Below are 19253 nucleotides of genomic sequence, written 5' to 3'. Positions count from 1 at the left end.
TGAGTCAAAGAGGTTGATGCCAACTCAGGTATGTGAGTTGGTTTAACTCTTGATTCACCAGTTACATAATACACTGGCAACCACATACAAAATAATCAAAGGTCATAATACTTTTTGAAATCCTTTCCTGTCACATTTTTCCCTGGGATAAACAATGAACCACTAACATTGACTTTGTTTGTTATTTAAGACTCAGATGTCCAAGGAAAAGCAAGGATGTTGAAGGAGATCCAAATAGTGCTCTGTTTCTTTTTTGTCTTTGTCTTTGCCATTTTGTATGAAATCACCCTGCAGTCTGGCTGCGTCTTGTCATGCATGCCTATTTCTAAGCAATTCCTGACACAAGAGGATATTATGAGCCAGAGCAGAAGCATCATCTTTGTGGAGACTACAGATCGCCTTGAGCCTCCTCCGTTGGTTTCATGTTCTGTGGAATCTGCTACCAGGATCTACCATGACAGACCTGTTGTTTTCTTCATGAAAGGGCTGAACAATAGCACATGGCTGGATTCAAATTCCACTTACACAGCCTTCTCACTTTTATCTGCTATGAAGAATGTCTTCATTTTTCCTTTCCAGATGGAAACTTTGTTCCAGGAGACACCTCTGCTGCCATGGTATCACAAGGTGAGAGGAAATGTTTTTGAACAAGATTTAAAATAGAGGTGGTAGAAAATTAAAGGAACATTTTTGCACATTGTTTTGAAGTTTTGAAGCTGTTGTTGTTTTGTTGCATTCAATATGGATCCCTGTTTCTTGATGATTTGCCATGCATTAGTCAAAATATTTATTGAAATTGTTATGGACATTTTCCATTTCCTGATGACAGGAGTTATGGCAAACGGACATGTCAGTAATGATTTTGATAAGCATATTTTATCAAAATGGTTAATCAACATCTTTTTTTAAAAGGGAATTTTTTTTTATAAAGAAGTTGTATTTGAAAAATTTTAGTCAGCATGAATTTAAAATAAGCATTTATTGTTTGGGAAAAATGATTTCAGTGCTTGTTAAAGGTGTCAGACACAGCAATGAAAATGTCGGGGGACAAGCTCTAGAAGTGAGAGGGTCATTCAGAGGTCAATTTGGGGGCAGGAAAGGCAGTGATGGTCTTCCAAGGTCAACCCACGCCTCTCAGAACTGTTGTTCAGGGAGTTCACACCCCTTTGAGTTCTTGTTCTGAGTCCTTTGAGTCCTGTCTGAAAACTCAGGCAGGCATCACTGCATTAGTTTGCACTTGTTCCATGTTTTCATGGATCTGTTGGCAACCATTACAGTTAAGGACTTCTTTATTTTATTTATTTTTAAATGAAAGCGGAGAGTCTGGAGAATAATCAGGCAGTTGGCTGCTAAACTGCTACACCAGCCCTCTGTGCACCAGCATAACTAAGGCCTGAATTTCTCTCTCACTTTTTATCCTCTTTAGAGAATACCAGGAAAGGCGAGTTCCAAAGCCCACTGAAGTCAATGAGAATCTGTGGGCTTTGGATCAGACAGTGAGTGTGTAAAGTGAAATGGGGCAAGGTTGTTTTTCTGGAAATTACAGTTAATGATTCATATTCTCATTATTTCATAAATGTTGCATGTTTCCTCGGCGTTTACTGCACCTTGGAAACACCTGTAGAATCACATTGAACAAAACCTACAGCTGCTCTTGCCTTTTCCCAGCAAAGTTTCATAGCTGGGGGCGGGAGCGGGAGGGGGGGTGGCCATTAATTTTTAAAGGGATTAAAGTGAGGATAGACACTGTTGAGAGTTTTATACACTATATAGCTAATGGGATCAGGTGTTCTGAAATTTTGAACTGGAGACAATTGCATCTCTGTGATCCCTTTCCAACTCTGCAGGTAAATGCAACCCAGGAAAAGTACTGGGTTCATATCAGCTCTGATGCCAGCAGACTTGCACTCATCTGGAAATACGGTGGGACCTACATGGACACAGATGTCATCTCCATCAGGCCTATTCCAGTGACAAACTTCCTGGCAGCCCAGGCTTCCCAGTTCTCCAGCAATGGGATTTTTGGCTTTCCTTACCATCACTGGTTCATTTGGGATTGCATGAAAGATTTTGTTCAAAACTACAATGGACACATTTGGGGAAACCAAGGACCCCTCTTAATGACGAGGAGGCTGCAAGCCTTGTGCAACCTGACCAATTTCCATAATGTGGAGGATCAGAGCTGTCAGAACATTTCCTTCTTACATCCTCAGCGTTTCTACCCCATCCCTTACCCAGCATGGAGGCAGTACTACAAGGTTTGGAAGAGAAGCCCTGACTTCAACAACTCCTATGCTTTGCACCTGTGGAACTTCATGAACAAGGAACACAAGACTGTGGTTGCAGGAAGTAACACGTTAGTGGAAAATCTGTACAAAACATACTGCCCCACCACTTATAAGGCCCTTATTCAAGGCACAGAAGGCAGTGGTCATATGCAACAAAATAAGACTGAATGACTGGATCTAGCAGAACGAGGTGTCCTTTCCAGCCCTGATAGTCCTGTGACTAAAATAAACTGCACAATGTGTACCTCCTCTTAGTCAGTGACTCAGCCATTTTCTGTCTGCAGACCACTTCGTAGGAAAGAGTCTCTCAGAAACCACCTCTTCTCCCAAGTTTCCCCAGGACCTAATGAAATGTGTAAGAAGGTGGGGGTGTAAATATCATGTCATCACCAATTACAAGTATGTTTTGTCCTTTAGGGTAAAATTTTCCAAAGTATCTAAGTGATCTAGGAGCTTGAATCCCATTTTCAAAAATCTCGTTGGCTTTGCGAGCCAAAGATCCACTGAAAAACCCAAGGGTCAGATTTTCAAAGGTATTTGGTGCCTACAGATGCAGAAAAGTGCTTTTGAAAATCCCATTAGGCATCTATCTGCATCTTTAGGGGCCTAAATGCCTTTAAAAATCTGGCTCCTTAGATTCTTTGGGAATTTTTTTCTTGTCATTTGCTGAGTGCTTGTACAGTACTTTGTGTAATGAGGCCCCAAGCTGTCTCAGCCCTCTCAGTGCTACTGTAATATCAATGTTCAGTAAGAATAAATATAATAAACAATCATAGCCCAAACTTCCTCCACTCCAACTGTTCATTAACGTTGTTTATTTTTCCTCTCTTCTGCTTCAGCTATGTACCCTACCTTCTGGACAGTGACATTTTAAATGCACATATAAATAAAATATCTAACCCACTCCAATGGCTCTGGATTCCCCTCTCAAATCTCCTTCAAGCTTCTGGGATGGAGTGAAAAGGAAAGGGGGTTGTGTTTATTCATTGTTTCTTAATATATCTCTCTAAGTACTTATATGGCCCCATTCTTACGGCATTTGGGCAGCTCACTTAAATTATTGAATTTTGTCTCCCAACAACTTGTGAGGATGGGAAGTGGTATTCTCCCCATTGTACAGCTGGAAAAGCAAGGCATGGAGATGAAGGTCAAGATCCACAAAGGAACCTAGGCACCTAAAGCCCAGTTTTAGGCACTACTGCAATCCACAAAACCCCCATTCAGCTACTGCCTAACCCTGCAGGTGCTGAACTCATGATTTAAGTTCCCTTGGCACCTATGTTTCTGCCTCTACTCACATGTGCTGCCTGCAGGACCCAGTCTGGTAGGTATGCTCTGAGCACTCCTGACTCAGCACAAAATGGGAAGGACTCCTCTCTTATAACCTTTAGCCCAGTGGTTAGGGAACTCACACCAGGTGAAAGGGACACCAGTTCAATTCCCCCCTATGCCTGGTAAGGGGAAGGGATTGCAACCTAGGCTTCCCACCTCTTAGATGTGTGCCCAAACCTCTGAACTATAGGTAAGGCTAAGCTTTTGCACTCATATTTTTAGTAAAAGTCATGGACAGGTCACAGGCAATGAAGAAAAATTCACAGAAGCCCATGACCTATCCCTGACTTTTACTAAAAATATGCATGACAAAATGGGGAGCTTCAGGGTCCACACACTACCCAGGGGGCCCTGGCTTGGAGCTCCCAGGGCTCCCCTGCCACCCGCGGCGGCTACAAGCTGTGGGGCACCCGGGGAGCTCCTGAGGACCTCGCAGTTCCCAGCCTCTACAGGCAGCAAGGGGACCCTGGAACTCCCAGGTGCCATGGGCTCAAGTCACATAGGTCTCTGGGACTCATGGATCCCATGACTTCCAAGACAAAATCATAGCCCTAACTATGGGGTATACGGATGTGAGAGTCTCTCCTGATGAAGCTTGGTCAAGTTTGTATGAATAATTAAATATGCATTGGGGCAGAGAAAGCACGACCCTCGGTACATCCGCAGGCAGTTAGCCTCTACCAGGCAATGTCTAGACTGCTATTTTTAGCATGTTATCTCAATCAGTGGTAACACATGTACATTTACGTAATATAAGAGACCACGGCACAGGCAGTGTGGCCAAGCAGTTACAGCTGGGCTGGGATCCACATGGCAGTGATAGTGATCAGAGGAATCACTAGAGCCAGGTTCAATAAATAAGAGTTGCAATTGAAGTCAGGCGATGGTCAGAGACCAGAGAGAGCACCAGGCTGCAGTCAGGAGGCAAGGGTCAGGGTCAGGCTGAGATCAGAGAATGGAGAGCAGGCAACAAGATGAGGTCTGGAGTCAAAGCAGATCCAAAGTCTACATGGTTGCCCAATCAGCTTCCTGGGGCACCCTCCAGGGTTAAATAGGGCTCCAGGGTATTGTCACTCTGGGTCACTTGAGCAGTACTTCCTGCAGCTCCGACTCTCTACCTTGCTCCCTGGCTTAGTCCTGGGGGAATTCTGTGCCAAAAAATTAAAAATTCTGCAACAAAAAAATTAAAAGTTTGCACACAATATTTTAAAATTCTGCAAAATTCTGCATATTTTATTTCTCAAAATAACACAGTATAATCACACCAGTTTCAATTATTTTTCATTATTTATTTCAAAATACCTGTCAGTAAGTATATCTGTAACAATACAGGCAACAAAAAAGATTCAGGAAATTTTTTTTTTACAAATAGATTCCTTACTAGGCATATTAATACAGAACTCTGAGTAATAATTCATTTAAACTACAATACAGAACTGTATTCCCCACACTCCTCAGAAGCAGTGAAAAGGCGTGGGGGAGTCAGGGGTAATGGAGGAGCTGAGGGACAGGGATGTAAATTGCTGGGAAGAAGTCAGGGAGTGAACTTGGAAGGTTGTTGGGTACGGGTGGGAAAAGTATGGAACAGGGTTTTTTTGGGGGGGTGGGCAGGGGTGAGGAGGGATTGTTACATAACTTCCCCTGTGCAGACCCTGGCTGACCTCTTGCCTCTCCCATTCAGTCAGGCACATCTGCCCCGTCCCATTGTGTTCCTGCACCCCCATGTGTCCTTGTAGCCCCTGTCCACATGTGTCCCTCCAGCCCCACTCAGACATCCACTCCCACATTCCCATGTGGCCCTGCACCCCCTCTCCCTATGTAGCTCTCTCCCCCATCCCCATGTGTCTCTGTGCCCCCACCCAGACACTCCCCTGTCCCTATGTGTCCCTGTACCCCTTCCCCTGTCCCCATGTGTCTCTAGGCCCCCACCCAGCCACCTTCTGTCCCTATGTAGTGCTGCACCCCACCCTCCATCACCATGTGGCTCCGCACCTCTCTCCCACCTGTTGCTCTGCGCCTCCACTCCCATTCAGCCCATGCCCCAGTCTGTCCTCTCCCACTAGTCCTTATGAGCCACTGTCTGACCCCACCACCACCCCATGCTGTCTGTCTCCCCATAGCCCCTGTCTCCTGACCTGTCCTGACAGGTGCTGTGAAGAAGGTAGACTTTCTCTTCCTTAGCTGGCCAGGAGCTGCTGCTTTGGTTTATCAACACAATGACCTCTTGTGAGCAAAAAGCAGATCTACAGAAGTTGTTTTCTGCCCGAAGCTACCGCTGTTGTTGTGCCATGGCACCATCTGGTGGGCAAAAGGCAGAACTGCAACAACATTTTGGCAGAAGCTTTTTTTTGGGGGGGTGCAAAAAATTAAAAAATATGCTGGGCTCATTAATTATGCAGGTACGCAGTAGCGCAGAATTCCCCAAGGAGTACTGGCTGTGGCTTTGCATGGGCTCCTGGTGATGATGTGGGACTATCAGCTGTTCCAGGATCTGCAAGCCTGGGGTCTCATCCCTAAAGCCTTACACCTGTTCTGGAAATTACACCTCCAGCTGCAGTGTAGCTACACCCTGAGAGAAAAATGAAAAGATTGTTCAGCACCCTGTCCCATCACATCCTGTCGTGATTATTCACCATGATGCTTTCCTCCACTCTGTGGTACAAACAAACCCGCACCCTGTCTTTCCTGTGGTATGATTTGCAAGCCACAACAGCAGAAGGTCTTCCCACCATTTAGTCTCCTGGCCTTTTATGAGGGGATTACATTTACTTAGAAAGAAATGTAAGCTGGATTCTTTCCCAGTGTTAATTCAAATCCTTTCAAACCCGGACTTCTAAGAAGTCTAAAAGGCAAATCCCTTCCTGCTCTGCTTGAAAGGCTGTTTAGAAATCTAAACACAGGGGATGCACAGGGGATGCCAATTTAATAATCCGTTATCAAACGTTTTCCATTTGTGATACGGTATCTTTTGTAAACAAAGCGGCTAACAAGCAGAGTGCATTCTGTAGCCTTTTGTCTGCTTCATCAATTACAGTAGAATTAACTAGGGAGAGTATGTACACTAGGGTTGCCAACTTTCTAATTGGACAAAACGGAACACTCTTGCCCCACCCTCTGCCCCACCCCTCCTCTGAGGCCCCAACCCTACCCCTTCTCCGAGGCCCTGCCCCCACTCACTCCATCCCCCCTACCTCTGTCGCTCACTCTCCCTACCCTCATTCACTTGCTCATTTTCATCAAGCTGGCTCATGAGTTTGCAGTGCGGGAGAGGGTGAGGGCTCCAGGGTGAGGCCATTGTGACACTCTGTACCTCGGGGGAACACCCTGTACCTCCATGTTCATCCTTATAATATGATTGTGTGGTAACCAATACAAAGTTTGTCATGTGAGGGTCTTCAGAAGGTTCATGATGCACTGAGCATTGTTGTTATAGTAATTTTATAGGTTGTAATTTCATGCAAAACTCCAGGAACAGAGGGGCAGTTCACACCTCATCAGGGCATGTATGGGACAAACCCAGCCCAACCTCACAGGAACACAGGATCACAGGAAATGGCCTAGGCAGCAACAAAGGATCTGTTGGACTCTAGAGTGAGTCACCCCGCTTCCCTTGGTCAGTCAGAAACTACAAGATGGTAATTCTCACCTGACTCTGAAGGGGAGGGCAAAGCCAAGAGGGAAGAAAGAACATGATAAAAGGCAGAGACGTTTGCCAAGCTCTCTCTCTTCCACCTCCATGTACAGACACCACCACCAAGCAACTGAAGCTCTGATCAAAGGGGAGAGCCTGGCTGAAGCGCAACCAGCCAGCCTGTGGTGAGAAGTATCTAAGTTTGTAAGGGCACCAAAAATGTTAAGATCAGTTTAGAATGCATTTAGCTTTTATTTCATTTGACCCGATCTGACTTCTTGTGCTTTGACTTATAATCACTTGAAATCTATCTTTTGTAGTTAATAAATCTGTCTGTTTATTCTACCTGAAGCAGTGCGTTTGGTCTGAAGCATGTCAGAGACTCCTCTTGGGATAACAAGGCTGGAACATATAAATTTCTTTGTTAAATTGATGAACTCATATAAGCTTGCAGTGTCCAACAGGCATAACTGGAGGAGGTTCCTAGGGTTGTGTCTGGGACCAGAGATATTGGCTAGTCTCATTTGCTTGCAGGTCGCTGGGAGCAGCTTACATGCCAGAGGTGGGGTGTGAACAGCCCAGGAGTGGGGGTTCTCACAGCAGATCAGGGTAAGGTTGGCTCCCAGAGTCAAGGATTGGAGTGACCTAGCAAATCACCAGTCCAGATAACACCAGCTGAACATAACACTGGGTTAATCAGCACTCCCAAGCTGACCCCTTATATATCCCTGGATTCAGTAGGCTTCCAAGGTGTCACCCTCATAGGACCTTGGATTCAGCAGGCTGGGTGGAACAACACCTCCCAGCTGTCACCCTCCTATGCCCTGGGCACCGCACTGGAATAGAGCACGCCTGAGCTGGCTGGGTCGAGCAGCACTTTCAATCTGCCACCCTCATATGTCCCAGGTTCAGCCCATCCCTATCCCCACTTTCACATTACAATTGTTCTGGTAGTAACCCACTTGATGAGCAACTGCCACAGGATTTTTGGGTGCTGCAGGGATCTTTAGCTTAGGTACGATGAGCATTGCTGCAGAGTGAACAGGGGGTTCAGAACAGAACACCCACAAGGGGGTAGGGAGGAAGAGAGAGGGAGAGAGAGAGACAACCAGCTTAACCATGAAAGTTATTTATTGCCAGGAAATAACCACAGGGGAGGCAAACAAACAAAACAGTTATAATATTAAATCTAACTTAAATTTGATTATAAAAGTCAGGTTTAGAAAACTATAACTGATCACACAAGTCAGGGTCAAAAAGCTATACGGGGGTGGGGGGGGGACTGGGTTCTCACCACTCTGTGAAGCTTGAATTGATCAGGGTTCCCAGGTGGTGGTGGTAGCTGAGCATCCGGACTGCTGGAGATAAACAGAGCCCTCAGCTTGATCAGTCAGGAGAAGATGAAGTCCCAGTGGAACTGTTGCAGATTTTGGATCCAGGCATCAGAACACTTACTTGAGCATGAGTAAGGTTTTTTGTAGGGAAAGAACAATGGTTCAAGGGAGAACACTAGATTTGTTTATTGCGAAACTGATGACTCAAGGGAGTATACCAAAGTTGTTTTGCTCAGGCTAGACAATAGGAACTGATCATTCCTACCTATGGGCAGTATTCCTTGGAGGGAGCTCACAAGGCAATTCGGGAGCTTCACTATTTTGGATATCAATAAAGGATTTATTACTAGAATTGTTCTGATAACTACTGAGCTGGTTTCAGAGTAGCAGCCATGTTAGTCTGTATCCGCAAAAAGAAATGAGAGACTTATGGCACCTTAGAGACTAACAAATTTATTTGAGCATAAGCTTTCGTGAGCTACAGCCCACTTCATTGGATGCATTCAGTGGAAAATACAGTGGGGAGATTTATATACACAGAGAACATGAAACAATGGGTGTTACCATACACACTGTAAGGACAGTGATCAGGTAAAGTGAGCTATTACCAGCAGGAGAGCTGGGGGGAAAAGCCTTTTGTAGTGATAATCGAAGTGGGCCATTTGCAGCAGTTGACAAGAAAGTCTGAGGAACAGCAGGGAGTGAGGGGTGGAATAAACATGGGGAAATAGTTTTACTTTGTGTAATGACCCATCCACTCCCAGTCTTTATTCAAGCCTAAGTTAATTGTATCCCATTTGCAAATTAATTCCAATTCAGCGTCTCTCGTTGGAGTATGTTTTTGAAGTTTTTTTGTTGAAGAATTGCCACTTTTGGGTTTGTAATTGAGTGACCAAAGAGACTGAAGTGTTCTCCGACTGCTTTTTGAATGTACTTGTGGCACCTTAGAGACTAACAAATTTATTAGAGCATAAGCTTTCGTGGGCTACAGCCCACTTCATCAGATGCATAGAATGGAACATATAGTAAGATATATATATATATATACACACACACATACACACATATATACACATACAGATAAGTTGGAAGTTACCATACAAACTGTAAGAGGGTAATTAGTTTAGATGAGCTATTATCATCAGGAGAAAAAAACTTTTGTAGTAGTAATCAAGATGGCCCGTTTAGACAGTTGACAAGAAGGTGTGAGGATACTTAAGAAAATAGATTCAATATGTCTAATGACTCAGGCACTGCCAGTCTCTATTCAAACCCAAGTTAATGGTATCTAGTTTGCATATTAATTCAAGCTCAGCAGTTTCTCATTGGAGTCTGTTTTTGAAGCTTTTCTCATGCAAAATTTCCACCCTTAAATCTTTTACTGAGTGGCCAGAGAGATTGAAGTGTTCTCCTACCGGGTTTTGAATGTTATGATCCCTGACAGGTTTCAGAGTAACAGCTGTGTTAATCTGTATTCGCAAAAAGAAAAGGAGTACTTGTGGCACCTTAGAGACTAACCAATTTATTAGAGCATAAGCTTTCGTGAGCTACAGCTCACTTCATCGGATGCATACTGTGGAAAGTGTAGAAGATCTTTTTATACACACAAAGCATGAAAAAATACCTCCTCCCACCCCACTCTCCTGCTGGTAATAGCTTATTTAAAGTGACCTCTCTCCTTACAATGTGTATGATAATCAAGGTGGGCCATTTCCAGCACAAATCCAGGGTTTAACAAGAACGTCTGGGGGGCGGGGGGCTAGGAAAAAACAAGGGGAAATAGGTTACCTTGCATAATGACTTAGCCACTCCCAGTCTCTATTCAAGCCTAAGTTAATTGTATCCAATTTGCAAATGAATTCCAATTCAACAGTTTCTCGCTGGAGTCTGGATTTGAAGTTTTTTTGTTGTAATATAGCAACTTTCATGTCTGTAATTGCGTAACCAGAGAGACTGAAGTGTTCTCCGACTGGTTTATGAATGTTATAATTCTTGACATCTGATTTGTGTCCATTTATTCTTTCATGTAGAGACCGTCCAGTTTGACAAATGTACATGGCAGAGGGGCATTGCTAGCACATGATGGCATATATCACATTGGTGGATGTGCAGGTGAATGAGCCTCTGATAGTGTGGCTGATGTTATTAGGCCCTGTGATGATGTCCCCTGAATCGATATGTGGGCACAGTTGGCAACGGGCTTTGTTGCAAGGATAGGTTCCTGGGTTAGTGGTTCTGTTGTGTGGTATGTGGTTGCTGGTGAGTATTTACTTCAGGTTGGGGGGCTGTCTGTAGGCAAGGACTGGCCTGTCTCCCAAGATTTGTGAGAGTGTTGGGTCATCCTTCAGGATAGGTTGTAGATCCTTAATAATGCGTTGGAGGGGTTTTAGTTGGGGGCTGAAGGTGACGGCTAGTGGCGTTCTGTTATTTTCTTTGTTAGGCCTGTCCAGTAGTAGGTGACTTCTGGGAACTCTTCTGGCTCTATCAATCTGTTTCTTCACTTCCGCAGGTGGGTATTGTAGTTGTAAGAATGCTTGATAGAGATCTTGTAGGTGTTTGTCTCTGTCTGAGGGGTTGGAGCAAATGTGGTTGTATTGCAGAGCTTGGCTGTAGATGATGGATTGTGTGGTGTGGTCAGGGTGAAAGCTGGAGGCATGTAGGTAGGAATAGCGGTCAGTAGGTTTCCGGTATAGGGTGGTGTTTATGTGACCATTGTTTATTAGCACTGTAGTGTCCAGGAAGTGGCTCTCTTGTGTGGACTGGACCAGGCTGAGGTTGATGGTGGGATGGAAATTGTTGAAATCATGGTGGAATTCCTCAAGGGCTTCTTTTCCATGGGTCCAGATGATGAAGATGTCATCAATATAGCGCAAGTAGAGTAGGGGCGTTAGGGGACGAAAGCTGAGGAAGCGTTGTTCTAAATCAGCCATAAAAATGTTGGCATACTGTGGGGCCATGCGGGTACCCATAGCAGTGCCGCTGATCTGAAGGTATACATTGTCCCCAAATGTAAAATAGTTATGGGTAAGGACAAAGTCACAAAGTTCAACCACCAGGTTAGCCGTGACATTATCGGGGATAGTGTTCTTGATGGCTTGTAGTCCATCTTTGTGTGGAATGCTGGTGTAGAGGGCTTCTACATCCACAGTAGCCAGGATGGTGTTATCAGGAGGATCACTGATGGATTGAAGTTTCCTCAGGAAGTCAGTGGTGTCTCGAAGGTAGCTGGGGGTGCTGGTAGCGTAGAGCCTGAGGAGGGAGTCTACATAGCCAGACAATCCTGCTGTCAGGGTGCCAATGCCTGAGATGATGGGGCGCCCAGGATTTCCAGGTTTATGGATCTTGGGTAGTAGATAGAATATCCCAGGTCGGAGTTCCAGGGGTGTGTCTGTGCGGATTTGATCTTGTGCTTTTTCAGGGAGTTTCTTGAGCAAATGCTGTAGTTTCTTTTGGTAACTCTCAGTGGGATCAGAGGGTAATGGCTTGTAGAAAGTGGTGTTGGAGAGCTGCTGAGCAGCCTCTTGTTCATATTCCGACCTATTCATGATGACAACAGCACCTCCTTTGTCAGCCTTTTTGATTATGATGTCAGAGTTGTTTCTGAGGCTGTGGATGGCATTGTGTTCCGCACGGCTGAGGTTATGGGGCAAGTGATGCTGCTTTTCCACAATTTCAGCCCGTGCACATCAGCAGAAGCACTCTATGTAGAAGTCCAGTCAGCAGGAGAGTGGGTTTGTGTGTGGGGGGGTATGGAGGGGGGGTGAGAAAACCTGGTTTTGTGCTGGAAATGGCCCAACTTGATTATCATACACATTGTAAGGAGAGTGATCACTTTAGATAAGCTATTACCAGCAGGAGAGTGGGGTGGGAGGAGGTATTTTTTCATGCTTTGTGTGTATAAAAAGATCTTCTACACTTTCCACGGTATGCATCTGATGAAGTGAGCTGTAGCTCACGAAAGCTTATGCTCAAATAAATTGGTTAGTCTCTAAGGTGCCACAAGTACTCCTTTTCTTTTTATGATTCCTGACGACACATTTGTGTCCATTTATTCTTTTGCATAGAGACTGTCCGGTTTGGCCAATGTACATGGCAGAGGGGCATTGCTGGCACATGATGGCATATATCACATTGGTAGATGTGCAGGTGAACAAGCCCCTGATGGCGTGGTTAATGTGATTAGGTCCTATGATATCCTCTGCAACATGCCATCCTTAGACATCTTGTTACTATTGCATGACACACCTAGTAAAATGCTGTTGCTCTACACAACCCTCTGTTGTCAGTCCTCTTGGTGTTCAGAGTTGATCTGAAAATATGGTATGTAATATTTTATAAATGGCATTTTGTCTAAATATCTTCTTTTACTCCTGGGGGAATTCTGCACCACTGTGCATGCATGGAATTTATGTCCTTTGCAGATTTCTTTGCTTCCCCACAGCAAAAGGAAGTCACAAGAGTGGTCATGCAACCCTCCCCGACAGTATGTTTCGGGTGTCCAAGGCAGCTGGCAGAGAGGTAAATCACTGTGGGGCAGGAAGCGGAACTGAGGAAGTCCCGGCTGCTGGCTCCTACCCAGTGATAAGCTGCCAAAATTTTAACAATGGGTTCCCTCCTCACCCCACGAGGGGGTCGTTGCACACCCCCGCCCCCCAGAACTCCTGCCCCATCCACCCCCCTCCCCTGTCTGCCCCCAGAACCAGGCAGGAGGGTCTCATGGGCCACCATAGTGGGTGCCCACCCCACCCCTAAGAGCCAGAGGCACCTGCCGGGGGGCGAGGTGGAGAGTCCAGGCGGTGCTTACCTAGGGCAGCTCCCAGGAAGCATCCGGCAGGTCCCTCTGGCTCCTGGGGTGGGGGAGTGTAGCTGGGGGGGAGCAGCTGCTTCCCCCACTGATCACATCAAAAGTGGTGCCTTAGGCGCTGACTCCCTGGGTGCTCCGGGGCTGGAGCACCCACAGGGAAAATTTGGTGGGTGCAGAGCACGCGCCCGGCCCCAGCTCACCTCTGCTCCACCTTCTCCCCGAATGAGCCACCCCGCTCTGCTTCTCCGCCCCCGGCTTCCCGCAAATCAGCTGTTTGCATGGGAAGCCAGGGAGGACTGAGAAGCAGGCAGCGGCTTCCTGCTCAGGCTGAGGGTGGCAGAGGTCAGCTGGGGCGGGAAGCGGTTCCCCTGTGCCCCCCCAGGGTTACCTGCTGCGACGCGGGTGGCCCTCCTCGCGCCTCCCGCCCCAGCGCACCTCCGCCTCCCTGGGCCTGAGCGGGAAGCCGCCGCTTGCTTCTCAGCCTGCCCCGGCTTCCCGTGTGAACAGCTGATTCGCGGGAAGCCTGTGGGGGCGGAGAAGCAGAGCAGGGCGGCGCGTTCAGGGGAGGAGGTGAAGGTGAAGTGGAGGTGAGGTGAGCTGGGGCCAGGGGTGGGGTGGGGAACTGCCGGTGGGTGCTCTGCACCCACCAAATTTTCCCCTTGGGTGCTCCAGGGCTGGAGCACCCGTGGAGTCGGCGTCTAAGGCGCCACTTTTGGCCGGTTAAATTTAGAAGCCCTTTTAGAACCAGTTGTCCCTTGCGGAACAACCGGTTCTAAAAGGGCTTCTAAATTTAACAACCGGTTCTAGCGAACCGGTGCAAACCAGCTCCAGCTCACCACCGCTCCTAACCTGTGCTAGGCTCAGCTGCTAGTCTTGGCTCGGCTGGGCAGGATGGGACTTCCTCTTCCTCTACACAGCAACTGGGGCTGGGTCAGATGCACCCCCAGATTTCTACCCTGGCTGCAGGAAGCTCTGCAAACTGCCCCACTCCCCCCATGCTTCCTGCACCCATCGCTCCTCAGCTGCAGGGGGAAGGATCCCTGTACAGGGAGCTGCTCCCCCATCCACCCAACTCCTGTGCATCCAGACCCCGTCATAACCATACCCTCCTGCCAAGCTTCGTCCCCCCTGCACTCAGAACCCCTCTGATGAGCCCCACTTCCCCCGCACCTGGACCACCACAATGAGCACCCTGATCCCCATCCCACAAAGCCTACCCAATTGCACCTGGATCCCCACCCTCTTCTGAGCCCCACTCCCCCAGCATTTGGACCCCCACTGAGTCCCTGACACCCAGACCCCCTCCGCTGAGTCTCAGTGACCTTCACCTGGACCCTCCTCCAGAGACCCATTACCATTGCACCAGAACCCCCCAACAAACCCCTGTACATCCAGATCCCCTCCACACCCAGATCCCCCACTGAGCTGCCTGCACCTGGATTACCCCACACAGAATCCTCTCAACCCACACCTGGATCCCCCACACTAAACCCCACCACTCTTGGATCCTGCCTTGCTGAGCCTACGTGGTGCACCTGGCATGGAGGGGCAAGGCCATGGGGTATTTCTGGTGCAGGCCCCGTCTTTGCATCTCCCACCTCTGTGCAGCCAGTGGCCTGTGCTCCCCAATACCATGCTGGAGCCTCTACATTTATTTGACAAATACAATTGGCAGAATTTTGCAGAGTTTTAAAATATTGTGTGCAGAATTTTATTTTTTTGGCACAGAATGCCCTCAGGAGTATTCTCTGTAGGAATGTACAACAGCAGGTATTCCATCCCATTCTGGATGATTCTAAAATTCTGTTCTCAGTGTTTACCATCTTGCAACTGATGTCTTGATTTTAATGGTTAAATAGTTGCTACATTTTACAGTTTGTAGATTTTAACCCACATTAAAATTTCTAGCTACAAAGGCTAATGCAACTGTATAGAGATGTTACTTTTTGGCCCCAGGGCCACATCTGGGTATGGAAGTTGTATGGCAGGCCATGAATGCTCATGAAATTGGGGGTTGGAGGACAGGAGGGCTCCGGCTGGGGGTGCAGGCTCTGGGGTGGGGCTGGGGATGAGGGGTTGGGGGTGCAGGAGGGTGCTCCTGGCTGGGACCGAGGGGTTTGGAGGGTGAGAAGGGGATCAGGATTGGGGCATGGGAGGGGTTCGGGGGGCAGGCTGCGGGCAGCGCTTACCTCAAGCAGCTCTCAGAAACAGCGGCATCTCCCCCCTCCAGCTCCTATGTGGAGATGCGGCCAGGTGTCTCTGTGTGCTGCCCTGTCCGCAGGCCCCGCCCCTGCAGCTCCCATTGGCTGCGGTTCCCAACCCATTCCCTGCGGTTCCCAGCTGCGGTTCCCAGCCAATGGGAGCTGCGGGGGCAGCGCTTGGGGTGGGGGCAGCATGCGGAGCCCTCTGGCTGCACCTACACGTAGAAGCCAGAAGGGGGACATGGAGTGGGGCAAGACCCCGACCCTGGTCCCCAGCTGGAGCGCCAGAGCAGGGCAAGCCCCAGACCCCACTTCCTGGCAGGAGCTCGAGGGCTGGATTAAAACATCTGGAGGGCCGGATGTGGCCCCCGGGCCATAGTTTGCCCACCACTGGCCTAGGAAGACATGATTAGGGTTATTTCTTTTATTTTTTATTGGCTTGTGGACTCCTCTGTGCTAACTCCCAAACTCTTTGGTTTTGCTTGTAACCATTAAGGTGGAACTCAAGAAGGTTACTCTTGATGTTTAATTTTTATAAGTGGGTTTTTTAATCTAGCAAAGCCTAAGTTCCATATATATTTTCTTTCTTTTTGTTTTTAATAAAATTTACCTTTTTTAAGCACAGGATTGGTGGGGGTTGTTTGGGTTTTTTTGGTATCCTAAGAGATTTGTGCATATGTTGTTTAATTAGCTGGTGGCAATAGCTTATTTCCTTTGATTTTCTTTCTCAGCTCTTCCCCGGGGGGCAGGGGTGTGAAAGAGCTTGAGGGTATCCTACAGGAAGGAATTCCTAAGTGCGCCAGAAAGGGGTTTTTTCACTTGGGTGGTGGCAGCATCTACCCATCCAAGGACAGAGAGAAGCTGTAACCTTGGGAGTTTAATACAAGCCTGGAGTGGTCAGTATTAATTTTTAGAATCCTTGCGGGCCCCCACCTTCTGCACTCTAAGTGCCAGAGTGGGGAATCAGCCTTGACAGGGAGGAAAATTGATTAGGAGTAATTAAAATTAAAAAATAATCTCGAAAATTCTTTGGATCCAAAGAATGGAAATGGATATTTCATGTTGAATAAGACTTTTTGTTTCATTGAGGAGAGAGACGTACCAATGGCACAAACAGACTTTCAATTAAAAATCTGTATTCTAAAAATTTCTGATAGATAAAAATTCCAATATTTGGCTTTATTTTTTCTTCATACAATTATATCTACCAAATAACAGTTTAAATCTCTTTGATCATGGCTAATATGATTGAACTGAATTCCATAAATGCCACCAGTCCTAACCGTAATTTAAAAAGGGAAAAAAGGGTTTTCAAGCTATTAAAACTGAGGCCCCAGATATGTTTTCTACAAAAAAAAAACAAAAAAAAAACAAAACCTCACACCTTAAATAAGAACATAAACCCCTCAAAGGTAACTGGTTCCACACTTCTTATATTTTTCCAGGAACATCAAATAAAAGAGGAATAGCAATCATTACTGCCAAACATATCTTTCAAATTAAAGAATAAATATACGGATAATCATAGAATCATAGAACCATAGAATATCAGGGTTGGAAGGGACCCCAGAAGGTCATCTAGTCCAACCCCCTGCTTGAAGCAGGACCAATTCCCAGTTAAATCATACCAGCCAGGGCTTTGTCAAGCCTGACCTTAAAAACCTCTAAGGAAGGAGATTCTACCACGTCCCTAGGTAACGCATTCCAGTGTTTCACCACCCTCTTAGTGAAAAAGTTTTTCCTAATATCCAATCTAAACCTCCCCCACTGCAACTTGAGACCATTACTCCTCGTTCAGTTATCTGCTACCATTGAGAACAGTCTAGAGCCATCCTCTTTGGAACCCCCTTTCAGGTAGTTGAAAGCAGCTATCAAATCCCCCCTCATTCTTCTCTTCTGCAGGCTAAACAATCCCAGTTCCCTCAGCCTCTCCTCATAAGTCATGTGTTCCAGTCCCCTAATCATTTTTGTTGCCCTTCGCTGGACTCTCTCCAATTTATCCACATCCTTCTTGTAGTGTGGGGCCCAAAACTGGACACAGTACTCCAGATGAGGCCTCACCAATGTCGAATAGAGGGGAACGATCACGTCCCTCGATCTGCTCGTTATGCCCCTACTTATACATCCCAAAATGCCATTGGCCTTCTTGGCAACAAGGGCACACTGCTGACTCATATCCAGCTTCTCGTCCACTGTCACCCCTAGGTCCTTTTCCGCAGAACTGCTGCCTAGCCATTCGGTCCCTAGTCTGTAGCTGTGCATTGGGTTCTTCCGTCCTAAGTGCAGGACCCTGCACTTATCCTTATTGAACCTCATCAGATTTCTTTTGGCCCAATCCTCCAATTTGTCTAGGTCCTTCTGTATCCTATCCCTCCCCTCCAGCGTATCTACCACTCCTCCCAGTTTAGTATCATCCGCAAATTTGCTGAGAGTGCAATCCACACCATCCTCCAGATCATTTATGAAGATATTGAACAAAACCGGCCCCAGGACCGACCCTTGGGGCACTCCACTTGATACCGGCTGCCAACTAGACATGGAGCCATTGATCACTACCCGTTGAGCCCGACAATCTAGCCAGCTTTCTATCCACCTTATAGTGCATTCATCTAGCCCATACTTCCTTAACTTGCTGACAAGAATACTGTGGGAGACCGTGTCAAAAGCTTTGCTAAAGTCAAGAAACAATATGTCCACTGCTTTCCCTTCATCCACAGAACCAGTAATCTCATCATAAAAGGCGATTAGATTAGTCAGGCATGACCTTCCCTTGGTGAATCCATGCTGGCTGTTTCTGATCACTTTCCTCTCATGCAAGTGCTTCAGGATTGATTCTTTGAGGACCTGCTCCATGATTTTTCCAGGGACTGAGGTGAGGCTGACTGGCCTATAGTTCCCAGGATCCTCCTTCTTCCCTTTTTTAAAGATTGGCACTACATTAGCCTTTTTCCAGTCATCCGGGACTTCCCCGGTTCACCACGAGTTTTCAAAGATAATGGCCAATGGCTCTGCAATCACAGCCGCCAATTCCTTCAGCACTCTCGGATGCAACTCGTCCGGCCCCATGGACTTGTGCACGTCCAACTTTTCTAAATAGTCCCTAACCACCTCTATCTCCACAGAGGGCTGGCCATCTCTTCCCCATTTTGTGATGCCCAGCGCAGCAGTCTGGGAGCTGACCTTGTTAGTGAAAACAGAGGCAAAAAAAGCATTGAGTACATTAGCTTTTTCCACATCCTCTGTCACTAGGTTGCCTCCCTCATTCAGTAAGGGGCCCACACTTTCCTTGGCTTTCTTCTTGTCGCCAACATACCTGAAGAAACCCTTCTTGTTACTCTTAACATCTCTTGCTAGCTGCAGCTCCAGGTGCGATTTGGCCCTCCTGATATCATTCCTACATGCCCGAGCAATATTTTTATACTCTTCCCCGGTCATATGTCCAACCTTCCACTTCTTGTAAGCTTCTTTTTTATGTTTAAGATCCGCTAGGATTTCACCATTAAGCCAAGCTGGTCGCCTGCCATATTTACTATTCTTTCGACTCATTGGGATGGTTTGTCCCTGTAACCTCAACAGGGATTCCTTGAAATACAGCCAGCTCTCCTGGACTCCTTTCCCCTTCAAGTTAGTCCCCCAGGGGATCCTGGCCATCCGTTCCCTGAG

At 46.9% G+C, this 19253-nt stretch overlaps 1 pseudogene across 1 annotated transcript; it reads left to right on the top strand.

Moving 5' to 3' along the window:
• The first annotated feature begins 216 nt into the window (after positions 1 to 216).
• On the top strand, positions 217 to 2459 carry LOC311525842 (alpha-1,4-N-acetylglucosaminyltransferase pseudogene; annotated as a pseudogene). Its single transcript has 2 exons — positions 217 to 627; positions 1848 to 2459. The product of its transcript is annotated as an alpha-1,4-N-acetylglucosaminyltransferase pseudogene (transcript).
• Positions 2460 to 19253: the final 16794 nt, after the last annotated feature.

This window comes from Lepidochelys olivacea, assembly GCF_965140295.1.
Source record: "Lepidochelys olivacea isolate rLepOli2 genome assembly, chromosome: 9".
In the NCBI taxonomy this organism is placed as follows: Eukaryota; Metazoa; Chordata; order Testudines; family Cheloniidae; genus Lepidochelys; species Lepidochelys olivacea.
Note: the sequence above shows the minus strand (reverse complement) of the source record. Positions and strands in the feature narration are given on the sequence as shown.